At 48.5% G+C, this 25,966-nt stretch overlaps 1 protein-coding gene across 8 annotated transcripts in view; it reads left to right on the plus strand.

Annotated features, from left to right (window-relative positions):
- Positions 1-25,966, plus strand: part of AGAP1 (ArfGAP with GTPase domain, ankyrin repeat and PH domain 1) — a 413,197-nt gene that overhangs the window by 318,040 nt on the left and 69,191 nt on the right. The window lies entirely within an intron of this gene.

Here is a 25,966-nt window from a genome sequence, read left to right on the forward strand (position 1 = left end):
CAGGAGAATTAGACTGGCCAGAATGTGGGACAAGGCATGAAAAATGGTGAGGGTGGTATTAGCTTAAAAAAACAACCACCTCCTCACATATCACCTGTTCCTACATTATCCCTATTTAAGAGACCATTGGCAATATTGACTATTAAAACACCAGTGCTATTCTTGATTTTAAGTTGGATTTGATTTGCTCAGAGTTACTCAATATATTTAAGAAAATGTACGTTCAGATCTGGACACAGTCTCCATGGTGATGGCAGAGCATCAAAGCAAATGCAGGCATTGGTGAGAAGGGTGCTGATGGGTCTGGACTGGGGTCATGGAGGGCATCCTTGAAGGGAGTTGACGAAGGACGGGGGCATAGAGGCGGCTGGCTGGGTTCAAAGGATGGAAGGACAGTCCTGACTGTCCCGGATGGTCCCCATGGGCCTTTTTGGGATCGATGGGGGGGAGCCTCAAGGAGATGGACGTTGGCTCAGGTATTGAAAGGAAAGCTTTGTTAGAGCCAAGACTGCCCTGAGAGGCAGGGGGCCTTTTCCCTGCAGCAGGTGCAGCCCTGGCCAGGCCACCGCCATGGAATTCGGGTTCTGGGAGGATGATCGCACCAGGGCCCCTGTTTGTGGCCAGAACCGGGTTGAAGGTGTGTGCCGGCAGAGCTCTTGGCAGTGGGGTCCTGCGGACGTTTAGTGACAGGCATCTTAGGACATCCTCTTTGAATCGTGAGGCGTTCTGGCACCTTCTTATCCAGAGTCCAGTGGCGAGGTTATCGAAGCCAAGACAGAACGGCGGTCTCCACAGCCGCATTCTGTGGTCCCGAAGCTGGTGGCTCCTGTTCATCTTACGACATTCATGCAAGTTTGCATCGAGCGTTAATTCCCCTGCTTTCCCGTGAAGCGGCGGAAGTGGGGAGAGGTTAAGTGGCGTTCTTGTCCAGGGTCAGGTTGCTGGTAGGCGACCGAGCCGGCGCTGCATTCTCTGCCTCCATCTCTCTCCACCAGGCAGGAAGCGCGTCTTTGAGGTGTGCGGAGCGGCTTTTGAATCTAGGAGTGGGGCCAACGGCGTGGCTTTCTTCATATTTCTCAGATTCCATGTAAAGACGCTGGCTTTTATATGGCTCCTCACACCTAGAAGTTGTGTGGCACAGATCTTTCTGTTCAAACACAGGCCAGTCCGGGCTGACGCAGGCTGATTATACACAAGCGTATGCAGAAGTCCTGTTGGGGGTTTTTTCCTCTTGGATTCCCAGTGTTTGCTCTAAAGGCCTCAGGGGAACCTGATTTATCTTTCCCATCACCAGCCATCCCAGGCTTGTTCGTCCTGGGTCTTTATGGAACCAGTGTGTCCGGTGGGTCCTGGTGGACAGTGAAATATTATCTTAGAGCGGGGAAGTCACACACTGGCCTCTCCCTCACGCCGGAACAGGAACGGCCCATCCCGAGTGATCAGGGGAGGCCCCGAGCCTGTTTACAAATTCCATTAACTCCGCGTGGCCGAGGTCAGCGCGGGCTGGGGTTTCCTTCCTGCGTTCAAAGGAGACCCTGACGTTGTGAGTCATTTTGGTCTTTCATCAAATATCAAGCAGCCAGCACAGAGGAAACACGGTGCGTTTGGCTCCAGGGGAGACACCAGAAATAAAGCCCAGCGCCTCTGCCCCAAGGCGCTCGGAGCCTTGAGAGGAGACTAATGGACAGCGTGCCTGGGGTTTCAGGCAGAGCGTGGCAAGGCCTGGGTGGTCCGGGAGCCAGGCAGCACCACGTTGGTTTGTAGAAGTGACGGGAAGCTAACCTGTCGTGGAATTTAATCTTATTTTCTGCGGATGGAGTGCATACTGGCCCTCATGGTGGAGAGAACGCAGCAGGAAGCATCACGTTTACAACACCTTTTTAAAACACCGACGCGGGTGTTAAAATTAGCTGCAAACCGCAGTTTTGTTTTCACTTAATGCTAAGAAACAAAGGTAGCTGTCCTTCACTTTCCATTAACTAGTTAATAGGCACTTGGGAGAGAAAAAATAAAGAATTCCGCACGAGGCATTGCACAGTTTTCTTTTTTCTTATTTACATTATGGTCCTTATGACAAGAAATTGATACACAGGCACGTGAGGCTCCGTTAGGCTGTGACACGGGGCTGTGTTAACCGCCGTGCAGTGGGGGCCTTGTGGGGTTACCTGGGGAGCTTGCGCCTCAGAAAGAGAGGGCAGTTTGTGCCTTTTGTTATTTGAGTCTCCTCGCCATGCCGTCCTCATCTCTGCCCTCCTCGGGTGCAGGTAACACACTGGTTACTGCGCGGTGTGCGATGGCCTACACTTGACAGGCAGGAAGTCAGGGCCAAGGAAGTGCCCTCAGGGCTTCTTGTTTAATTTTGTATTATCTGAAGGCATGGCTGGAGAGGGAGAGAGGAAAAATGTATGGAAGCTGTGCCAGCACCACTCCCATGCAGCCCTCTTGGATTTCCACTTTCTGGTGCTTGCACAATGCCAGCATGGCAGCTACCTCGAGTGAGAGGAGAGGGAACGAGAAGTCTCTAATCGACTCTGTGAAAACTCCATCGTCCACAGTAATTTTTGGTAACAGTAAGCACTTCTTCATTGAACGTCCTTGTTATTAAAGGTTAGTGCCTCTGACTAATTGAGCTCAGCAGTTAATCATAGTGAATGGGAAAAACCAAGAATGGGAGCACCTTCCAGGAAGATAACGCTTGCACGCAGTAACTGTTAGGGAGCCAGGAGCCTGGCCGGGTTTCTTTGCCCTTGAGCTGGAAGGTATGGGAGGCACCGCCTGCTCTGGCGGACTTGCCTGCTGCCCACGGACCAGACCCTTTTTCCAAAGAGAGTGCTCCATGTAACTCCAGCTTCTTGCTGAAATGGAGTAGATCTGGTTTACTGCAGACATTGACGTTGCAGATGGGGCACAGTTGACTCGAAAGCCATCCTGCAGGGTAGAGTCCATCCAGCACAAACACACACGCACCATCCGTGCGTGCGGGTCTTTGTGGGAGTCAGCAGGTCGGAAATAAACAAAGATGAGTCAGTCTCAGCGGGAGAAGCCGGAACAGAAGACTCCCATCATGACGAACCGACAAGGAAAAGAGGATTTTCAGTGCTTTTTTTTTCTTTCTTTCAAAGTAACACACAAACGAAAGCGTCAGGATGCCCACTGTCCATCCGGTGGGGAAAGCAGATCCTTACACACGCCGTGGCTACGTGGGCAGCCTGTGCGGGAGCCCAGGGCACGAGCACCTGGAATATGACGATGGGATGAAGAGCCACTGGGAACTCCAGGGGTGCCTGGGAGACGCCTGATGAAATGGGACAGACTCGTCCTCCGGGGTCTCCTGCCGTGCAGACGGTAGACGCGCCTTCAGAAAATGCAAGCCGGCACCAGCGTTCCTTTCTAAAACCACACACAGGCCCTGCACCCGAGTGCCTCTTACGCTCCCTACACAAGGAGATGCCTTTTCAGCTGCAGGGCTCAGTCAGCAGGAGGCAGCACAGCCTCCGGCACCGTCCCCTGAACTGAGGACCCCACACTTTCCTCTGGGTGGCCTGGGCTTGGGGTTCTGCCTGGTTGGGGAGACCCCGGGGAAGCTGACTTTGGAGGATTCCTAGATAACCTCGCGAAGTCATTTTCTTGACGTTCTCAAACTATTAGAGCTGTCGACCCGTTTGGGTGTCACTAGAGTCAGTGATGAAATTGAGGCTGGGTGTGATGGGATCCGCTCAGACCAAGGTCCCATAGCCAGAAGAGGCAGGGCCAGTCCTGGTGAACTGGCGTGTTTCTTACGTCCTGATTGCTTGTGTACTTTCTCTACTGTTACATTGCTGCAGTCATACAGAATGCAAATTGAAACTAGCGTTCAGGAAAAAATTGTGCCGATGTGTCCAAATCTCAGGTCTCCATCCGTGCGCTCTCCACTAGACACACACATCCAGGGACTCCAGGGAACCCGGGGCCTAGGAGGCTTTGGTCTTCAGGTGTCCTGGCCAAGCACTGCGTCTCTCCTCCCAGCCCTGGCACCACTGGAACTCAGCCGTGTTTCAGTCCCACCTGGAGGGTGCCATTCCTCATGCTGAGGATGTGAAACACAAAAAAGAAGATGGTGAATAAAAGCAAAACTTCCTTCTATGTAAAAGGAATGTGCAAAACATCTCGTGTCTCAGGCAGCAGACATTTATACCCCACAGTTCTGGAGGCTGAAGCCCAAGATCAAGGTGCTGGCCCATTTGGTTTCTTCCACAGATCACATTCTCTTAGTGTTCTTTCATGGCCTGTCCTTACTATATGCAGAGAGAGGGAGAGAGAGCTTCCTTTGCTTAAGAAGCCACTAACTACAGCCTGAGGGCCCCACCCTCACCATTTTGTCTATTATTTCCCATAGGTCCCATCTCCAAATACCATCACATTGGGGTTAGGGCTTCAACAGATGAATTGGGGGAGTGTAAACCTTCAGCCCAGAAAGCCTTGTAGCTTCCTATTCCTGTCTGTGGGACTAGATGTGCCCACGCCGTGAGGGAGGAAATGATTTCATAGACTCCATCACTCGAGTGGAAAACAGCCCTATGGATCATGCCTATCCTCCACCCAGGCCTCCCTCCCCAGGGTTGGGTCCCTTGTAGGAACACGTCATTAAACATGAAGGGAGGAAGCCATGATTGACTCGGTGTTCTCAAACCTCATTGCATCCCTCAAACAGGAGTCGCGTGGGCAGGTGGGGAGTGTTATCTCCAATTCAGATGAGGAAAAGGGCTCACTGAGGTGAAGTAAGCCGCCCACAGTCGGCAGGTGAGTGCAAATTTGGGGTCTATGTCAGGCCTCTGGGACTTGGACATCTGCTCGTCTCGCACCTCCTGGGAAGGGCATGGGCACTTGGCCGTAGAGGGCAACCCCTGCAGGGAAGCTGTGCCCGCCACTGCCCAGCATTGTCCTGAGGACTCGGAAGCAGTAATTTCTTCCAGTTTTGAGCTCAGCCTCAGCCCCCAGGGTCCCTTTTGTGCCATGGCTTCTGTGCAAACAGTGTTTCTCTTCTCGTGTGTGTGTGTGTGAGTGGCTCCTGTACAGACAATTAGAACATGCTGTGTTAGGGGACAGGCATGTTCCTGTCTATGTTACGAGGGTGCGTGTCTCCTGAAACTATTTGAACTTAAGGACATTTAACTTGGATGCAACGCATCTGAGTTTTTATGTTCGCCTTTTGGGGAACGTGGGGGAGGGGAGTGAAGAGTTTGATGATGGAGGGAGGAGGGGAGCAGTGGGTTGAGCCCCCATCATTCACCTGAGCCCTTCATACCGATGGAAGCATTAATTAGACGTCTGCCAGCCCCGGTCAGGGCGTGCTTTCGTGTCATCGGGGTGTGTGTTACGAGAGCTTTGGAGCCACTGTGTTTCGAGACAGACTGTTTATTTAGTAATCTTGGCTAATGCCCCCTGCCCTCCGCCTCCCCCGCTTTCTCATCTCAGACACCTAACAGGCACCAGGTGGGAAGCCCGGGGTGTTCTCAGCGATGAAGGAAGTGGGTCCTGTGAAGACTTCAGCGGGCGCAGCCACTCACACACACGCACACACACACACACACACACACACACTGCGCAACAAGGGCTTCTTTGTACGCGGGACACAGAGGAAATTGGCCATTTGTCTGTGGGGTAATGGGCTTTGCTGGGATATGAAAATCTCTCCAGTGGTTGCATTCAGCGACATCATATCCCAGTGCATGAAAAGCCACGCGTGCACACAGTTTAATTCCATTTAATTTTTTTAAGGGGGGGAAAGAAAGCAAAGGGAAATGTTTTAGTTTCTCTTAAGCTGATTTCTCTCTGCTTTTTCTTGAAAGCGCCTTTCTAGTTGCCACTCAGTGCTGTGATCATTATCTGCCACCTCGTCGCCTTGCTGCCTCTGCATGCAGTAAAATACAAAAGAGAGAGGGAGAGGGAGAGACCAGGGGAGCTTGTGAAGTATGACTTCCTATCCCAAGACTCATTGCCCGCGATTCGTACCGCTTGACAGTAATGATCTTGTTACAGTACTCTGGACCTTGAAGAGATTTCACGAGGAGAGGGAAAGGACGGGGCTCCGTGTAATCAAGTGGCGCTGAATATTCCACGCGGTTTTGATCACACACTGATTGGGCACAGTTTTAGCCCATCTTCTAGTCAATTACACATGGCCCTCGTGCTCCTCGGAGAGTCAGAGCCCTGATGGCTGTTGTCTGGGCTCGGGCCGCCAGCCAGGGGTTTGAAGAGCCAGCATACCGCCATCTGGGATAAGTGCTTTTAGTTGGAATTGATCACCTTTCTTTGGCTTTTGCTTAATAGCAAACTGCCTTTGGAGGGAACCACAGGTGAAACATGGGCGCCGTAGCCGTGGGCTGCATCTGAACTCGTCGATTCTGAGGCTTCCCTCGTTTCCACCTGATTTCTGTGTAACGACAGGATGATACCGAAGGTCCTTCGTGGCTACCACTGACGAGCACTCTTGTTGTGCGTCGAAGACAAGCTCAAGTATATGCGCCCCATGGTCAGGCTCCCATGTTAATTAATCCAGGGGAGGCTCTGGGCTACGAGGGGATAGACCTCTGTTGGCTAGCTCCATCTTGGGGAAAAGAGACCACACACACACTAGTTCCCTGGAGATATTTTCATCTGCAGGACAGTGGGTGATGCGTGCTTCCTGCAGTTGACTGGCTGGCTGCCTTGCTGCGGAGCAGATGCTGTGGCTGGGTCTGGGCGCACTCTGCCGCCCTGTGCCTGAAGGACTGTTACTCACAGTTCCTCCAGCTCCCACAGTTCCTCTTCACCTCCCATTACTGAGCTCAAAGCCTAATGCAGAATCTGCAGGTAGGAAAACTCCAAAGTCCTTGCTAACGTTTGTGTGCAAAACTGAGGACTCTGACACGCCAAAGCAAGTATGAGATGTTTCCAGACGACTATTTTGAATCCACCAATCATTGGTGTTTAGTCACCTCCAATTATTGAGGTGATGTAAGAGATGGGAACCCCAGCATTTCACTGCTAGGCACCTCAGTAGTCTGATTTGACTCTTCCTAATGAGCCAGACAGATAGCTGTGTTCTTGTGCTTGGTTTTCATGTGGATCTTGCTTGCTTTCTGCAGTGGGAATGATTTTCCTCTTCAGCTCACTCTCTGCAGAAGCCATGATATAGTTACTGAAGGCAGGGTCACTACACAGTCCGGGGGAAGGGAGGATGTACCGAAGGCCCTAACTTTATGTTCTGTGCACACGCACACACACACACACACACACACACACACGGAAGTTGTTTTTTTATTTCTCAATTTCATGAAAGTAAAGAATTTTTTATCACAATTTAGATTTAGCAACTAGCCCAGTGGTTGGCAAACTGCGGCCCCTTGAGTGTGGCTCTTCCACAAAATACTACGTGAAGGTGCGCACGTACAGTGCGATTGAAACTTTGTGGCCAAAGAGCCGCATGCGGCTCGCGAGCCGCAGTTTGCCAACCACTGGACTATCCTTTAAAAGAGGAAATCAGCCCTTGCTGGTTTGGCTCAGTGGATAGAGCGACGGCCTGCGGACTCAAGGGTCCCGGGTTCGATTCTGGTCAGGGGCATGTACCTTGGTTGCGGGCACATCCCCAGTAGGGGGTGTGCAGGAGGCAGCTGATCGGTGTTTCTCTCTCATCGATGTTTCTAACTCTCTATCCCTCTCCTCTCCCTTCCTCTCTGTAAAAAATCAATAAAATATATTTTTTTAAAAAAAGAGGAAATCAATGACAAAGCAGGAAATCAAAATTGACCATCTATTAGCAATAATCACTTCAACCAATTATTGACTCCTTGCTACGTATCGCCACTGATTAAATCCTTCTGTGTCCTCTTGTAACCGTCAGAGTTGTTTTCACAGTGACTGTCCCCAGCCCTCTCTTCGGAAGGCTCAGTGTGTCTTTTTATTGATCTCCCCTCACTCCAAACCTTGGCTTCTCTAGGACTTTTCCTGAGGATTAGATTCAAGTAAAATAAAGGATTTTATAATAGCTGTCAAAAGGCTATTTCTTAATTTCAATAAGTTAACATTCAAGCCATTAAAAACTTGTCATTTTACCTGTGGCTATGTTTCAGTAGGTCGACAAGATGTGCTTTTACAATTGGAAAATATCAAATCCACAATTAGCCGGTGATTCACGTTGGAAAGGCCGGAATTGTAAAAAGCTGGCTTTCATGTGGTGCTCTGTTACAGCCTGGCAGTTCTACCTGAACAGGTGAACGGGGCACTCACATTTGAAGTCAGTAAACTTGAAGACATGATTTCATTAGTGAACGCAGAATACTCTTGTAATTAAAGTGTAATTACTCTGAACAGGCCAATTAATTAATGCAAATAGATTAAGATCAGCAAGTACTTTCTTGATTTCTCTTTTTTTCTCCCTCAAACATTAGTTTATTCCTCACCCCGAGAAGGAGGGAGAAGTTCATCTGTCTGCAGTAAGCTTGTTGGTGGGTCTGGTTGGTGGGAGCCACCACTTGTGGTTGGCATTTTGAGGCAACTTCCCTCCTTGTTCTAGCAGACAGAGGGGTGGGGGATGTAGACATGGTTTGGCCCTGTTTCCGTTTGGGCTGCACAGAAACACCCGCCCACGTGCACATGTGGCGGGAAGACCCGAGCCAGCCCGGCGCCATCTCCACGCCCACACCGCCGTGCCAGCAGTGGTGCCAGAAGCCAACCCTGGGCCAGTGGTCTGCTTCCCTCTTGGACATATGCAAATTAACAGGTTGCTATCACCAATGACTTGTTACCTTCTATTTCCTATCACAACCAATGAGCTTCGTTCACATAGGAGAGTTATTTTTTCCCCCAAGTTTTTTTGCTTGGAGAATTCGAAGACAGAATTTGCAAGCCATCCATTTACAGGCCAAGTCTAGTTCTTGGGGTAACTTTTTCCCCAGACCAAAAAGTATTTCGTATTAGCCCTTCACACTGTCCAGGTTGGCACATGGTGTGGAGACAATGGAACATTCTACCAGCGCTCCGGTCTGAAAGGTGCTCGCGACGCAAGGTGGCTGCAGGTGGTCGTTATGGGAGGGACCTGGGAGAGGAAACCAGCCCTCAGGAGACGTGGGGCTCCGGGATTCTTGAGCATGTGGTGACCCGGGAGAGGTGGGGGTGGACCAGGTGCAGGCTGCAGCAGGGTCTCAGGTGTCGCAGGAGGACTCGAGCTGCTGGGGGGAACAGGACTCAGACGCCCACCTGGGCAGGGGGTGTGCAGGCTATGGGCAGGCGATGGCAGGTGCGCACCTGGCCCTTCCTGGGGCCCGCCCCTGGCTTCCAGCTCTTCTCTGCATCCTCCCCTTCCTCAGATCCCTCATTCTTCTTTCCCCTGTGTCGTTCCACTTTCTCCTTCTTCCTCCATCCTAGACTTCTTTTTCTCTTCTCTCCTACTTCCTCTTTCCCTTTTTTCCCATCCACACCTTAATCTGCATCTTTTTCTCCCTTAGTTTCTGATTTTTGAATTTTATTGTGGCAAAATATATCACAAAATGTGCCATTTTTAAGTTGTATGCTCCAGTGACATTAACAACAATCACAGAGTTGTGCAGCCATCACCACTAGCTCTTTCTAAACCTTCTTTCTTCATCACCCCAAACAGGAACTCTGTGCCCATCAGGCAGTGTCTCCCTGCCCCACTCCCAGCCGCAGGGACCTCTCACCTGCTCTCTCTGTGGATTGACCTGTCCTGGGTGTCTCATGTAAATGGATCATAGAATATCTGTCCTGTGTGCGTGGCGTTTCACTGAGTGCTGCGTTGTCAGGTTCGTCTGTGCTGTAGTCCTTCTTGGGGATGAGTAATATCCCAGGTATGGATAGACACATTTTGTATGTTTACCTGTTGACAGACACCTGAGTTGTTTCCACCTTTTGGGCTCTTGGGTCATTGAACATAGGCGTGCAGCTACCTGCCTGAGCTCTGTTTACCATGCTGTGCAGTATATGCCCAGGAGTATGTTTAGCTTTTTGCAGAACCGCAAACTCCCTCTTTTCTTACAATGCCGCCTGATTCCTTTTTCCTTCATCCATAATGTGGGATTGAAGAGGCTCCTGCAATTGAGTGAATCAACTACTTGGCTCCCTCTTAATTATAAAAATAGAGGATGTTAACATGTTTGTAATTGTTTTCCATTGTTCTTTTGAAAAATTCTAATATTTTCCATTAAAGCTTCCTTTATCGGTATGTGAGTGGCGAAGGGGTCCATCCTTGCCCTGGTGAATCAGCGCACGCTGCCTGAAACTCCGCGTAGCGGCATCGCCACCTGCTCCTGGTCAGGAACTTGCTACAGCTGAGGTCCGTGTTCTCTGGAGACCAGAGCTCTGTCCTGAGTGGCAGGCCCCGGGCCGAGCCGGTGGGCGGGCATTGCTCGCTGATTCAGTTTCTCTGCAGAGCTAGGCTTTCCCATCGTCTCGGAAACGCTGGCATTTTTTTCTGTAACTTCCCAGTAATGAGTGGCCTAGTGGGAAATGGGATCGTAAGGACAGAGATGATAATTCCTTTTTTCTGCCGACTTCACTCTGGCCAAGATTAGCTTTTTACGTTTCATTTCAGAATGAGCGTCTTAGCGTCCATTTCCCTTCATTTGCCTCTTGTTTATCGCCGTGGTCCACGCCTATTTCCCAGGTCGGGTGTCACTGTCACCGCCCTAATTCTCATCTTCAGAGGATTGTCCAAGAGATGACTTCTACCACCTGGTACTGGTCGCATAATTTTGTGGAAGGGTCCTTTGGGCGAGGCAGTGGGGATCCCCCAATTCCCCTGCATCTTTGCCTTTATTTGTTACAAATTTGGAGTTAGGTCTTCGGGGGACACAGATGGCTGGTCTCACTTCCCTCTGCAGTTGTAGAGTTTCTTGGTTTTTCTGTTATTCAGAGCTACCGCCCCTGAGGCCTCCTCTCTGATACCCTTCAAGGACAGCCCTGGGGTTAGCATCATTAGTGTAAACACGGACCTCCAGGCACACACCGGATCTTAATTAACACCAGTTACCTCCAGGGCCGCCTCCTCCCCTGGGAATCTACGCAGCTTCCATTCACATTAATAACTTACTGGTCTTTCGCTACCTGGTGGACACTGTTATGTGCTTCTGAGATGCAGAAATGAGCTGGAGGCAGCCCAGGGGGTGGCGGGTGGGGGGTGGCCTTCCAGGTACTTTGTAAGGGCAGGGTGTCCTGAAGGAAATCCCAAATCCTGAAGCCACACCTCAGCTGGTGCATGGGCGGGACCCAGGAGACCAGGTGATGGCATTGGATGGTTTGAGGCTTGGTGGTGACCTGCTCAGGGGAGAGGTGGGCTGACGGGAGACTGAGCCAGCGGAAGGAGCACGTGCCTGGGGCATGGGCCTCAGGGCAGGTCCTGTGTTTGGCAATGAGGGGATCAGAAGGCCCCTGTGTGGACATGAGGACGTGGACTCTGAGAAGCTATGGGCTGTGGGAGATGTGAGAGAAGCTGGGGGGTGGGGGGAATGACAGGAGAGTAAGGGTGTGCCAGCCTCACGTGTGGTGGAGAAAAGACTGAGGATGAGGAGGCTGGCATGACAGGGAAGGAGGCCTGGAGACGCTGCATGTGGGCCTGGAAGAGTGCAGAGGTCAGGTCAGCTGCCCGCTGGTGCGGACACAGCAGACAAGGGGGTGCCACGTGGTTCCCTGGCCTGGAACAGAATGAGAGAGACGCCAGCACCCAAATTTAAGTACTCATTTAAAGCCGAGGTTTGGATCCAACTCACCTGGGGATCCTGGGCGCCAAGAGCCAGTGGTTTGTGACGGTGGAAGGGACGCATGTCCCCAAGGCTAAACTCCCCAGAATGTGGCTTACACACCGGGACCTGACTGCCCCAGAAGATATTCCTGTGATGTTGCCTCATGGTAGTGTCTCACTTGCGCCACTGTTAGAAGCCCTGTCTCTTACAATGTTTGTGTATTTTTTCTACTTATATTATTGGAGTAGATCAAATTTCAAACATATAAGAGCTCAAATATTGCGGCCTGTTTAGCTAACTGAGCAACCAGTTAGTAGTTGAGTAGCTGCTGTTTTCAACACCTCTCGTGCCCCTGGAAAAGTGCCCGTCCCTCCGCCTGCCCGGCTCTGCCCTGTGTCCGGTCACAGACCCGCAGGCGTAGTGTCTGCGCTCGGCAGCCGAGGCCCCAGGGAGCTGCCTCCCGGCCCCCAAGGCTCAGGGCAGACAGGGTGCAGCCTGGGAGGCCTGTCCCTGCTCCAGTGTCTGGGGCCTCACCCAGAAGGCGTAAGTCGGGAGGCACCTGGATGACTGCCATTCACATGTCTGGGAATCGGTGCATCTCTTGGGCCCTTAGCTACAGCCGTCAGCCACACATGGCACACGGCCGCTCCCCGTGCCCAGGCTTCCTCCCAACAGGATAGGCAAGCGCCGTGGGAGAGACACGTAACCGAGTGGAAGCCACGTTTCCCGTGTGCCTTAGCCTCCGAGGACACTGTCAGTGCCCCCACCCGAGAGCCAACACAGTCACCGTGTCCCACCTCAGGTCCCGGTGTCGCACAGCCCCCAGCGCTCAGTGTAGAGTCGCAGCACCCTAGTCAGCACTCGGACCCAAAATACTGCTGCATGATGGGGAATTTGTCACTAATGGTGACTAAATGTGTAATGTGTCAGGCTTTATTTTATTTTTAAAGAATTGTCATACATTTCTTCTGTCTCCTTTTTTTTTCATTTAGTAGACACGTTGGTATACAGATATTTCAATATCTTCTAGCTTGTTCCCCACATGCAATTATGTTCCGATTCTTCCAGGATTTATCCTTTGCAGCCAGCACAATGAATCGGAACGTTGCACCGTTTTTAAAAGTGGCTCAGAGAACCGCCAAGTACCGAGGAATGCTCAAGAACAATGGGTCTATTTTTATGCATATTACTCTAACCGTTTAAAATGAAGAAGATGAAATACAGGAAAGTTTTTCAATAATTTCATTCTGCATAGGGTTATTCTCAGCGGCCAGGAATGGCATCAGAAGTTTCCCGACAATTGGAAGAATTCGAGAGCGTTTGATTCAGCATTCCCCTTGCCGGGCTCTCAGAATGAAGGCAATCACACGGGGTTATCGCTTCGTGGGTAATTAAGGCATTTCACCCTGCAATCCCTTATTCTAATGAAGAAGAAGACATTTCCCTCTGACTGAAGTATTTCTTGTTAGGGTTTTATTTCTACTCATTGCTCCGACGTTGGAAAATGTTCCTTGTACTTCTGATTGTCTTCTGTAATATCTTTTTGAATTGTGAGTCAGGCAGAAAAAAAAAAGTGAAGATTCTCCACAGATTGAAACTTTAAAAAAAATGCGTAGAATCTCGCCGCCCATGAAAGTGAAGCAGCCAGCATTGCACGTGTCCAGATTTTCATTCTATTTCAGTTCTAGTGAATCTGCTCACTCCAAGTCCAGACAGGCAGGTGGCTGTGGGTGGGAAATGCGTTGAGGGTGGCAATAATGACACCAGGCAGGCCTGGGGTGGTTAGGAACAGGGCTGGGAGCCACGCCTGGGTTTGGACTCCAACTCCACCTCTTAGTGGTGGGATGACCTGTGCAAGTTCCTTATCTTGTCCTGCCTCGGTGCTCTGAGCTGTAAAATGGGCCGATCTTGCTGTCTGTCCTCTAGGACAGTTGTCAGGATCCAGTGAGCTCGTCCATTTCAAGTGGGCAGGGCAGATGCTGCCTGAGGCCTCCTTGGGATTCAGTTTGTGTCTACCAAAATACTATTGGAGCCAATCACAGGCAGCGTATTTGCAGGTTACATTGGTTCACCCAAGAGGCTCGGTGGTACTGTGTCCTGGCTTCTGCGATCACTTGTTAAATTGCGCTTTTCAGATGGTGTAGACTAGCCTTGGGCAAACTACGGCCCGCGGGCCGGATCCGGCCCGTTTGAAATGAATAAAACTAAAAAAAAAGACCGTACCCTTTTATGTAATGATGTTTACTTTGAATTTATATTAGTTCACACAAACACTCCATCCATGCTTTTGTTCCGGCCCTCCGGTCCAGTTTAAGAACCCATTGTGGCCCTCGAGTCAAAAAGTTTGCCCACCCCTGGTGTAGACCGTAACTGTCGGAGGTTATCCACTAACTAGCGCCAGCATTGTTAAGCTGATTTGTCAACTCGCCCACACCACCCCAGCCCCTAGCGTCCTGCCCACCATGGGCGATGGGCATAGGTGCATCAGGGAGAGTGGCCACCCTACTGCACTTCGGGCTGGAGGAAAGCTGTTTCCACGCAGAAGTGGTGCGTTGCTGCAGGGTCTCTCCCTCAAACCCTTCTCAGCCCCTTGGCGGTCAGTTTCCATGGTTACTCATGCACCGCACCGTCCCTCCTGCCCCCACGGAGACTGGAGAGCCCATCTAGGCGCAGTCACTGAAAAATCTGCAGTCATGACCACCATGAATATCAGCGTTTCTTGGAAAAGTGATAGTAAAGGTTATCCTTAAAGCAGAACACCCTCTAGTGTAGGGCATAGAGTCTCATAGGGAGGGCCCAAATGACTTGGACAAAGAGTTCCTACCCTCCGTGGCCACGGCAGGCTGCACAGAATTCCCAGTTTATACTTGTGCCACTAAAAAGCCTGCTCCTTAGGGGGCGGGGTGTGTGCAGGGGGTACGGAGACACAGTGATCATGGTCTAGACGTCTTTATCAATAATTGCGTTTGGCCCAGGGGCAGCTTGTGTTATGTGAGGTACAACTGAAACATTTCACATGGATTAGTCCTGTCCCTTCAACTGACTGAAAGCCGGGAAGGCAGGAGACACATACTTACACGTCGCACAAGCCCAGCACTGTGCGTGCCTGTGACAAGCACCTGACGAAGGCGGGGTCGCCAGGGAGAGGACGAAGAGTGCCTCCGCGGGCCCACTGAAGGTACCGGTGGATCTGTTTTGCACAGCGTGGCTTCGTGTGACATCAACAGCGTCTCCCACAGCCTGTGCTGTGGAACAGGAATGCAGCACGCTGCTCTGAAAGGGAAGGGTAGGAGAGTCACATCATCTGTCCACCAGCAAATCGAAGGTTCTGAGAAGCCTTCTGTTTAAAACAGTGGTTCTCAACCTTCTGGCCCTTTAAGTACAGTTCCTCATGTTGTGACCCAACCATAAAATTTTTTTCGTTGCTACTTCATAACTGTAATGTTGCTACTGTTATGAATCGTAATGTAAATATCTGATATGCAGGATGGCCTTAGGCGACCCCTGTGAAAGGGTCATTCGACCAAAAAAAGAGGTTGCGACCCACAGGTTGAGAACTGCTGGTTTAAAACAAGTGAAAAAATAAATAAGTAACCTTGTTTGATTTGTTTAAACTCAGAGACACAAATACCCATGGCTGCGCCCTCTGCCCGGGCCCTTCTGGACTCTGGCGCTGACCTCGGGACAGTGTTCTGTTCTGGAACCCGTTCCGGGCAGTGGTGGCAGAGAGGGCGCTGGCTGCTTCCTTTGCTTTCCCACACACCCACAGCCCTGCCACCTCCTCCCTCCCAATTTGAGAACAACTCGGGGAGCAAGTAGTGTGTCACTCACATGGAAACCGGAACGCCCCGAGAGGCATGTGTGTCCTGGGTGTGTGTCCAGCTTTGGGAGGTCATGAGGGCCCTTGCGGCTCACTCCCGACGGCTCCTGCGCAGACCCTTCCCCGTGGCTAAGCCGGATGTGCGTTCCCCTGGAACTCGAGGCCCCTTGTGTCACCTGAAGTCCTGGAACGCACTTCCTTCCGGTATGCACGCGTCCTTTTTAACCACGTGGCTACGTTTTCTATTTCAACACACTTCGTGATCTTGGAGCACCCCTACAGTCTTTGTTTGAAGCCACTGTATGTGGCATTTCCTCTGTGCCTGTATTTACCCAGTCCTGAAAGTTGGTTCTCTTTAGGTGTGTTACCCAACTCTTCATCCTATATAATAAAGAGCTAATACGCAAATAGTCATCGCGCCCTCACACCCTCACGCCGGGGGACCTGAGGCTGCGCTCCCCACCTGGCGGGCTTGATGAGGGACCTGAGGCTGTGACCCCCGCTCTGCGGGGCTTGACGAGAGTGGGGCCAGCCGGGTCTGGGTCTCACACGATTTTGAGGCCCACGTGGGTGGGCAGGGACTTGACTCTGGGTCCCACGGCACACCCCAGACTCTGACAGGAGAGAGATTTTCATATACATTTTACTAATTTTTTGTCATCTCTGACACTTCTATTATAGAGAAAGGGCAAATAGCAATATTAAAATATTTCCTCTAATTCCCTTTTAATGTGCACGAATTTCGTGCACCGGGCCACTAGAGCTATAATAATTGTCAATGGAGAGAATGTAGTTTATAAAGTGCACCTCAAACTCATTTCTTTTCATATAACTGAAATCTTTTACTGCCTGTGCTTATGTCTAACTTGAATTTACCAGGTGTACCGGTTAATAATGCACACTTTGTAGTCAAAGAAAACACGATAATTTCAAGAGAAACATCAAAAGTAATTACTTTATTCAAAGTAATGTCCGTCGCTAGCTACACATTTCCCCCATCTTTCAGGTAATTTGTGAATACTGTCCCAATAGAACTTTTCTTGTTTTGAGGCAAATCATTCAGAGACCCAATTTTCCACTTCTTTGTATGTTTTGAAGTGTTGCTCAGAAAGGCGTGTGCCATCCATCAGAATAAGTGGTAATCTGAAGGAGCAAGGTCTGGTGAATACAGTGGGTGGGTTCATACTTCCCAGGCAAGATCTCTTAACATGTCGTTAACTGGTTTTGAAGTGTGTGGTGGTGCGTTATCATGAAGCAAAGTTACTTTGCCGTGTCTTCTGGCATATTCTGGTCATTTCACGATCAAAGCATGGTTCAAGTTGATTATTTGTTGTCGGTAGCGATCAGTATTAAAGGTTCCACCTGGCTTTAGAAGCTCATAATACACCGCACCTTCCTGATCCCACCAAACGCGGAGCATTGTCTTCTTTCCGAAGTGATTTGGCCTTGCAGTCGATGTTGATGGTTGACCTGGATCAACTCATGATTTTGTGTGTTTGGGATTCTCAAAATAAATCCACTTTTCGTCGCCAGTCACAATTTGATGCAAAAAAGACTTTTTTTCGTGCCATTGAAGCAACACTTTACTGATGACTTTTTGGTTTTCCATTTGTCTTTTTTTCAGTTGATGTGGCACCCATTTTCCTTCCTTTAAAATCTTTCCCATTGCTTGTAAACGATCGGAAATTGTTTGCTGAGCAATGTTTAATCTTTCTGTAAGTTGTTTTTAGTTTGACACACATCTCCATCCAATAATGCTTGTAATTGTTGGTCTTCAAACTTTTTCGGTTGATCTGGACGATCTTTGTCTTTCACATTGAAATCATCACTTTTAAAGCATTTAAACCAGCATTCACAAGTATCTTGAGGTGGAGCATGTTCACCATAAACTTCCCGAAGTATACAATAACTTTCAGCAGCACTTCCCTTCAAAAATAAAGTAATGAATTAAAACTTCCCACAAATGCTCTTTTTTGGCACGAAACTCGACATTTTTAAGCATAAAAATATCTATGATGTTAACACCTTCAGCAGATTTGACATATGAAGTTTTGAAGCTTTCTGCCAATACAACAAAATAGCACACACCATCAAATCGCATATATATCAACATACGTGTAACTCCATCTATTGAAAAAAATCCACATTATTAACCGGTACACCTAGTACCTATTGATATGACAATTATATAAAGGCTTGTTCCTTTCTGCTCTGAAAGTTGAGAAATAGATCTTCTTCTTCATCATCATAGCTAATAGTTATTATTTACTCTCTGCTGAACTATAGACTAATTGCCGTCTGTCTGCCTTATCTTATGTAATCCTGGCTTGTCCCAGATGGTTTCTATGTTACGTGAATTTCTCGGGGAGAAAGCATGTTGAACTGATTGAATTTTTACCAAAACTAAAATAAGAGTCACCATCCAGCACCATAGAGATACCTGTGTTGTTTACAAATAAAACCTTTAGTTTACTTTAAGCCACACTACCTAGGACCCTCCCATTGGAAAAAGGGGGTTGGGATCTATGAGGAAACCTACACACTCCATCAGGAGGCAGGCAGGCAGTCCCTGCGCACAGCAGCCCTGCGCTGCCGGATGACAAACAACCTTGATGGGCCAGTTTGATGCAACAGACCAGATTTGAAATCCAGAAAACTCCAAGCTGTCCCAAGCCCCTTGGAAGTCATTTGCGCTTTGATTCCATTTCTCTGTGTGGGGACCTTGCTCCCGCCAGCTGGGCCTTATCTGTCTTTGTTGTTGTTGGGCTTCTTTTATTCTCTGTCTCTTCTCTGCCTCGCCCATCGCCAAAAAAAATCCATTGTGCAAATTGATTTGGAGATCAGCCGTGATGAAACACCGGAGTTTCCCGGCTCGGCCGGTGCGGTGTTATTAGCTGTCCTGATTACCCGGGTGCGTGCGCCGGGCTGCCACAGGCTCACAGGTGTGCGGAGATTAACGGGGGCCTTCCAGCCGTTTGTCACACAGATGGCAGTGCCAATAAACCGAAAAACGATCAATCATTTTTCTAAAGATTGAAACCTTTTATCAGTTGTGTCAGTTTCATTATTCAATAAACGATTAGGAGCAGCCGTCCTTTATTCACCCCGCGTCCTGGTGAGGGCTGCTGCGGGTGGGGCGCCCCGCACCTGCACTGAGGTGCACACGCCTTCAGCACGCACCTGTCCAGAAGGGGCACTGGTCACTGCTGCTGGACAGATGAGAGAGTGTCTGATGTGCATCTTCTAATTTTTTTTAAGTCACACCGTGACACAGTTCATTTCTGCAGCAGTTGTGAGATTGGGTGGCCTTTTTTTTTCTTTTACCTCTCACTGGGCCATTTACTAATGTTTAAAGTAAATTTGCCCTTTCATTTATTTTTTATTCTTTAATTCGGTATTATTTTATGTTAGTTTTAGGTGTACAGTGTAGTGGTTAGACACATATAATTTATGATCCCCCCTGATAAGTCTAGAACCCACCTGGTACCATACACATAGTTATTACAATATTATTGACTATATTCCCTATGTGGTCCTTTACATCCCCATGGCTATATTATAACTACCTCTCTGTAACTCTCAATTCCTTCACCTTTTTCTTCCAGTCCCCGAGTTCCCCTCCCTCTGACAACCCTCAATCTGTTACCTGTATCTATGAGTCTGTTTCTGTTTTATTTATTTTATTCTTTAGGTTTCACATATAAGTGAAATCATATGGTATTTGTCTTTCTCTAACTGACTTATTTCACTTAGCATAATACCTTCTAGGTTCATCCATGCTGTTGCAAATGGTAGGATTTCATTCTTTTTCATGGCCAAGTAATATTCTATTGTATATATGTACCATAGCTTTTTTTATCTACTCATCTATTTTCTTTGTTTTTTTAAATTGATTTTTAGAGAGAGAGGAATGAAGAGTGAGAGAGAAACATCAATATGAGAGACACATCAGCTGGTTGCCTCCTGCACATGCCCCTGAACCGGGCCAGGGATTGAACCTGCAACTGAGGTAGGTGCCCTTGATAGGGAATCAAACCTAAGACCCTTTGGTGCCAGAGCCGATGCTCTAACCACTGAACTACCAGCCAGGGTAAGATCTGTATCCTTTAATGTCAATGCCAACTATCTTGATTAAAGAAGTAGTGTTGGTCCTACTTGCACCCAAGTTGGTGACGTAAACATGCGCCTGCGCTGGAGCCATAAAGCCCAGTTGATCTGGAGGAAGGAAAGGGCAGAGCCACCCCTCCCAGCCTCTGGGTAACCAGCCTCTGGAGACACAAAGGGCCTGGTCCCGGGGTCGTCTGTGTAGACAGAGGTGAGTGTATGCTGATACCATGACTAACGGGAAGCAGAGGCACTTTAGAATGTTGCTGAGTCATGGTCATCAGAAGGGCCTGCAGGCTTTTTTAAATTAGGACCCACTGAGAGAGATTGATCTTGCCATTTTTTAAAAACTTTTTTGCCCAAGTTTAGTTTATCATAAAACATGATTCTGCCACTAGCTACAAGTAGGAGAGGCAAATGTCACTGAGTTTGCTTGTATATCATGGAGACCCTGTGTGATTATTTTGTCGGGGAGGGGCATGCATGGGTGCAAATAGATGCACGTGTTGCCTCTAATGAAGACCTTTTAAAATATTACCATTCTCGAAATAGTTCTGAATGGTATTTCTACTGCCTTCAAAAATATCTCCATGCTGTCTTCAGATCAATCTTCTGTATTTTTCCCCTGTATCTGGGACTGCGGTCTCCGTGGTGACTGTGGTCTCCCTGGTGATGTGGCATCTGTGTCAGGATCCTGCACAGTGTGTGGTTAGTGGCGTCTCACGTGCTGATCCCTGCTAAGGTGACCCTCGTGGGCAGGCAAGGGGGCCACAGCACAGAGCCCCGCGGCCCCCCAAGGCCACCTGTGCAGCTGCCAGGTGGGCAACGTTGATGCCCAAGCACCAGCTCTCCCCACCCCTCACTCTCCTCTAGGCTTCTGCCTGTCCTTTATCTCACCTTGCACCAGGGACTGCTGGGAGGACGGTGTGGTAGACACTGACCAAATGGTCAAATTCAGTCATCAACCCACCAGAACCCGATGCCCACCCTGCAGCCAGGTGCCCGTGAAGGGGGACATCCCGCACACTCTGTAAAAGAACTTCCCTACCCCCGACAATTAGAAAAGAAATAAATAAAAGAAAACCCCCAAATAAGGCGCACATAATACATAGTCCGTATTCATTCACGAAACTGGTGATTGAAAACCTCAGAACCACCAGGCTGTGAACTCACTACATCTGTGGAGTAAGTCATTGTAATATTTCTTTCTCTTGCCATGTATTTGGGGGATTATATATGATGGGCTTTGATGAGAATAGTCAATGGGCACCTCATGCCTTATGCCCAAGTGAAGTATATCTATTTGGGACAATGTGTTCTGGATGCACCTGTGATTGCAAACTTGGATTTTTTTGTGTACAACCATATTGCTGGTCCTTTCTGTTTAAGAAGCGCTGCTAATTCTGTCTCTTGATTAAGGCACTTGAGTGCCTTGAAGTCGCTCCTGAGTTCAGATTTTCCTAGAGTTGATAAATCACTGCAGGTGCATCTCAGTGAATCACGAAGCCAGCTTTGCATGACTTTCTTTCTTTTTATTAAACTCTGTCACTTTTATTGAAAAGATGGTTCTATTGTGCTGATTAGAAGCTGAGATCTAAACTCAACATGAGTGCCAACAACTTTTTCTCAATAGATCAAAGCTCATTTTCTGGTGATTAAAAGCTAATACTGGCAATTAGCTGGAATATTGCTCAAACATGGTACATTTTGGTCAAATATATACACTGTAATCCACTAAAGGAAAAACAATTTCAAGTTCAATGATTCCAGATAAAACACAAGGAGACAGTGCGCTAGCTTGAAGAGCTGCCAAGGGGAAAGTACTGCCACTGAAGAACATTAGTTAGCAAACATACTCTGTTCACAATCATAAATTACATAACCTCACTGCCAGTGAGGTTAGCTTTGAGGTTGAGAATTTCGGTAGCACATGGGACCCATACTGTTTATGCCCCTCTGAGATTTCAGAGTATCTTTAATTTGTAAAAGTTGACTTAATGATTAGTAGCATGAGTGGTATATTGTGATGAGATGGTAGTTCTTGCTGCATCTATTCCAAGCTGCGGAATACTCCTTTTTTTGGCAGAGTGTTACTCCTGACATTTCATTCTAAGAAAACAATTAAAATGATGGGGAGAAAAAAACTTAGATTCCTGCCCAAAGATGCCTATAATAGTATTTTAATAGGTTTTATTTTCTAGAAAAGTTTAAAACATAAAAGAAATTGAGGAGATAGTACAGGCAGCCCCCATATGCTCCTCACATGCACACACGTGCACGTGCACAGTTCCTCTGTGGTTTACATCTTTTCTCAGTGTGGCCTGTTTCTCACAATTAATCAGCTAACATCGGCACACCCACATTAACTAAAGTCTACTCCGTTTGGATTTCCTTCGTTTTTCCCTAATGTCCTCCCGCTTCTCCAGGACCCACTCTGGAGGCCACCTGACATTCCAGCGTCATGTCTCCTTAGGCTCCCTTGGCTGGGACAGTTCTTCAGACTTTGTTTTCGATGACCTGGACAGTTCTGAGTTCTGGTCAGCTCTACTGTATGGTGCTCCTCTCTTGGAATTTGCTTTTCTCGGGATCACTCTGGAACCTTGGGTTGCTGAGAGGAAGGCCACAGAGATAAAGGGCCATCTCATCACCTCGTGTAAACGGTACACACTATAAGCATGACTTAGGCCTGTCAGTGTTGACCTTGGTCACCTGGTTTGAGGCTGTGTTATCAGGTGTCTCCTCCCTCTCCTCCCCTTTCCCCCTTCAGCGTGCCCTCTTTGGGAGGGGGCCTCTATGCATGGTGCGTAGGTAAGGAGTGGGGAGTTACGCCCCCTCCTTTAGGGTGAGCTGCCTACATAAATTTGAAATTCTTCTGCCAGGAAGATTGATCTCTTCTCCCCATTTATGACTTGATTCATTCATTCATTTATATCAGTATGGACTCCTGGATATTTATTTTGTGTTTCTTTTCTTGCCCAGTTGTTCCAGCTTCGGCCATTGGGGGCTCTTTCAGTTGGCTCCTGTGCCTTTTTGTCGCACCCCCATCACTGTAGTGTTTGCCTCTGTGTGTGTGAGCTCACCCTTGCTTTCTGGACCTACACGAAGCTCCAGGATCATCTTGCATGTTTCCTGCCCCAGTCCTAGAATCAGCCGTTTCTCCAAGGAGCCCGGTTCCTTTCACGCAGCGGTGGTATTAGAAACCAAGATGCGGGGGCTGGGCGTGCTCATTGCTCCTGGGGTGTCATCACTTCCTGGCCCCCTCTGCAGACATAGCAAAGAAGAGAAACGTGTGTATATATACAAATGTGTATATACATATCTATAGATACTTTATGTATGTAACCACCAATTGCTACATTAAGCTAAAAAGAATATAGTATTTTAATTGCATAAAATTGGAAATAACTAAATGTTTAATAGTAAGGAATGGCTACAAGTATGTTATGCTAACTCCACAATGCAACTGTTCAAAGGGGCAATTTTGCAAATTGTGGTAACATAACCCCTTACATTCAAAAGTAGTCCAGGTCTCTGTCAGAGCTGTCCCTGTAAGTGTGAGAATTATGTGTGTATGTGGGTACTAGCTTTAAATCGGCTAGATTGGTCATGGTTTATTTTTAATACTGAACTAATATGAAATGAACTTTGCTTTTGCAGAAATATTAAAATAGTCTTCCAAAGTGTTCTGGCTTGAAGCGGAATAACATTGGCATATCTAAATTATTTTTAAATTAAAGAAATGAGATGGTTGTTACTATTTTGTTGTGTCCACTCTTGCACCATGTTTCTAGTCCCTCCTAGGATAGCAATGACCTTGTCTGCTCATTGGCGATAACCAGGGAACGTGCTGAAAAGTTGGCCCATTATAGCCCAAGCAGTTTTGTGGGGAGAAATCTGTTAGCGTTTAAAGGACTGCATTCCCATTACAGCAAGAAGAATCAAACATTTAGAATTCTGTTGCTCTCCCACTCTGATCTTTGTCCAGCTACATAAATGCCGTGGATCTCATTGTTCTGTGGTTCCTCAAGCCACAGATCCGAATGCTACTGGGAATTTCCGGTCAAGTCCTCCCTAAATGCAAAAGGTTAAAAAGTACTTTCTGGAAGATGTTTTCGGTAGTCTTCTCAGATTCAGATGGCCAGAGGGAAAGGGGACGTGATTGACTGACTAACCCTGAAATGTGTCATTTCGCGGGGCGGTGAGAGGAAGTCAGCCACAGGGAGGGCAGATGAAACGCACTGTCTGCGTGGCTGCGGCTGGTGGTCCAGTGATCACAGCCCCTCAATTACAGCCCTGCACGGAGCGCGAGCGGCCGTCGCAGAGTAATTGTGCCTTTGATTAGTTGCCTTAACTGGCCATCGCCTTTGAAATATGATAGCACAATTTGAAGTTTTATTAAAAACCTATTTTTTTCCTGAAATTGTCGAGAAAGATTTTGTTTTTTAAAAAAAAAATCCTACAAAAGCCTGCAATATACTCTATTGGAGGAAATTGAGAAGACATAAGAGAAGAAAGAAAAAAGAAGAAGAGACGAATGTTTCCCATTATCACTCATTCCTGTCTCGGGATCCTGTGGTGGCGGTGGGGGCGCGCCCGCGTGCCAGGCCTGCAGTGAGAACACAGCTGAGCCTCGCATTTTCTGAGTGAGAATTCGGTCTGCCGTTTGTTTCTATTTTGAAGGACAACCACGCAATGATTAGGGGGATGTGACAGTGTTCACTGAGGAGTGAGGCCTAAAACACGAAAGCAGAGTATTTCTGGTGCTGCCACGTCATGGCCAGTTCCTGTTCTAACCTCATCCTACACTCGGAACAGAATCAACCCCGAGGCCAATGAGCCCCAATTTCAACTTCTTAATAAGCCCACCCCCCAAAAAAAACAGTTCTCCCTTCTCCAAATGAACAGCTACTCCGTGAAGACAAGGAGAGAAGTTTCCACGACTTAGGGATGTGTTTCTGATCTCCACCTGAGAACATGACAGGTTTATCATAAAGGGCATGTCCCCCGGCAGTCGCCTCTCCTTTTCGCCCTGGTGAAAGGTGGACATTCTTGGTGCTGGACGAAATACCCAATTAACCTAGGTGCACCTGAACCCACGCCCGGCGCCCAGTGTGTTTCCAGGCCGAAAGGAAAACTGCTCTCTACCTAATTGGAACTTCTGGTTTTATGGCGTATCCTGGAGTTTTTACTTAGTTTTTATTTTCACTGTTTCCCAGGGTTAATGGCATTTTCTGTAAGTGTCTGCGTTAGCCCACTCTGTAGAAGCCCTGGCGGTTTGCAAATCCAAGAGCTTTAAACGAAGCCACCGACATGGAAATTGTATTTGCTGTAAAGGAAGCCATTATGAGTTACTAGAAACTGAATCAAAAGTTTATCATGAAGAGGTGATTACTTATTTCGGAGTTTTACTTCGTCAGATACTCATCCTGCCTTCTTGGGCCCCGAATTGCAAAAAGGACCCTGGTCTTGCTGGAACCTGCCAACAACCAAGTTAGGCTGCTTCCTGAACACACGTCCTAGATTGGCGTGGCCTCGGGTTTTGTCTAATCCTCTCAAAGGCCCTTTTAATGGATGTTTCAACACAACGACTTCTCTGTGTGGCCGCCTCTAGGAAGCCCCTTCACAGCGAAAGCAGCGAGTTCACATCCTGTGCGAATCTTCGGGGCTGCGTCTTATGAAAAACGCCACGGCCTTTGCAGAGGAGAACAGAATGTGTACACAGTCTGGTCGAGCAAATGAACGTCCATGAGGCCAGCACAAAAGAAATCCCCGATCTCTAACCTCGCAGCGAAATCGCCACAGACAAAGATCACAGCGATACGGGAGCACTAAACTGGAAGAGTCGGGAAACCACAGCGGAATCTGCTCCTGCCTATGCCTGTCCTGGGGGAGGGAGGAGGCGTTTCCCATTCGGCGACCTGGGGCCAGCGTCAGTGTGAACTGCTCCCAGGAGCACAGGTCTCCTCTCTGCTGCACAGGCAGCCTTATACCGACGGCATCCTTAAAACAAATAGCCACACGTCCGAAGTGGACAGGGTCGTGCTGTCTGACCAGGTTACCACATCGCTTCTCTGAGAGGCACAGGTGTGCACCCTCTTGAATGGATGGAGGGGGTATTTGTTTTGTTCTGAGACATGTTAGGAGTGAGTGGCACCCAAAAAGACCCTGTTTGTTCTCAAAATTGACTCTGGGGTCTGCAGAGCCTCACCTTGCCAGCCCAATTGGCCCTCACCCTCGGACATAAGTGGGGTGCACAGGGTTCGGACATGCACCCTCCTGGCTGTGTTGTCTTTTCACCAGCTACCTGAGGAACACTCAGTCAACAAAG

The sequence above is a fragment of the Myotis myotis genome, unplaced genomic scaffold, assembly GCF_014108235.1.
Source record: "Myotis myotis isolate mMyoMyo1 unplaced genomic scaffold, mMyoMyo1.p scaffold_m19_p_8, whole genome shotgun sequence".
NCBI classification, from domain to species: domain Eukaryota; kingdom Metazoa; phylum Chordata; class Mammalia; order Chiroptera; family Vespertilionidae; genus Myotis; species Myotis myotis.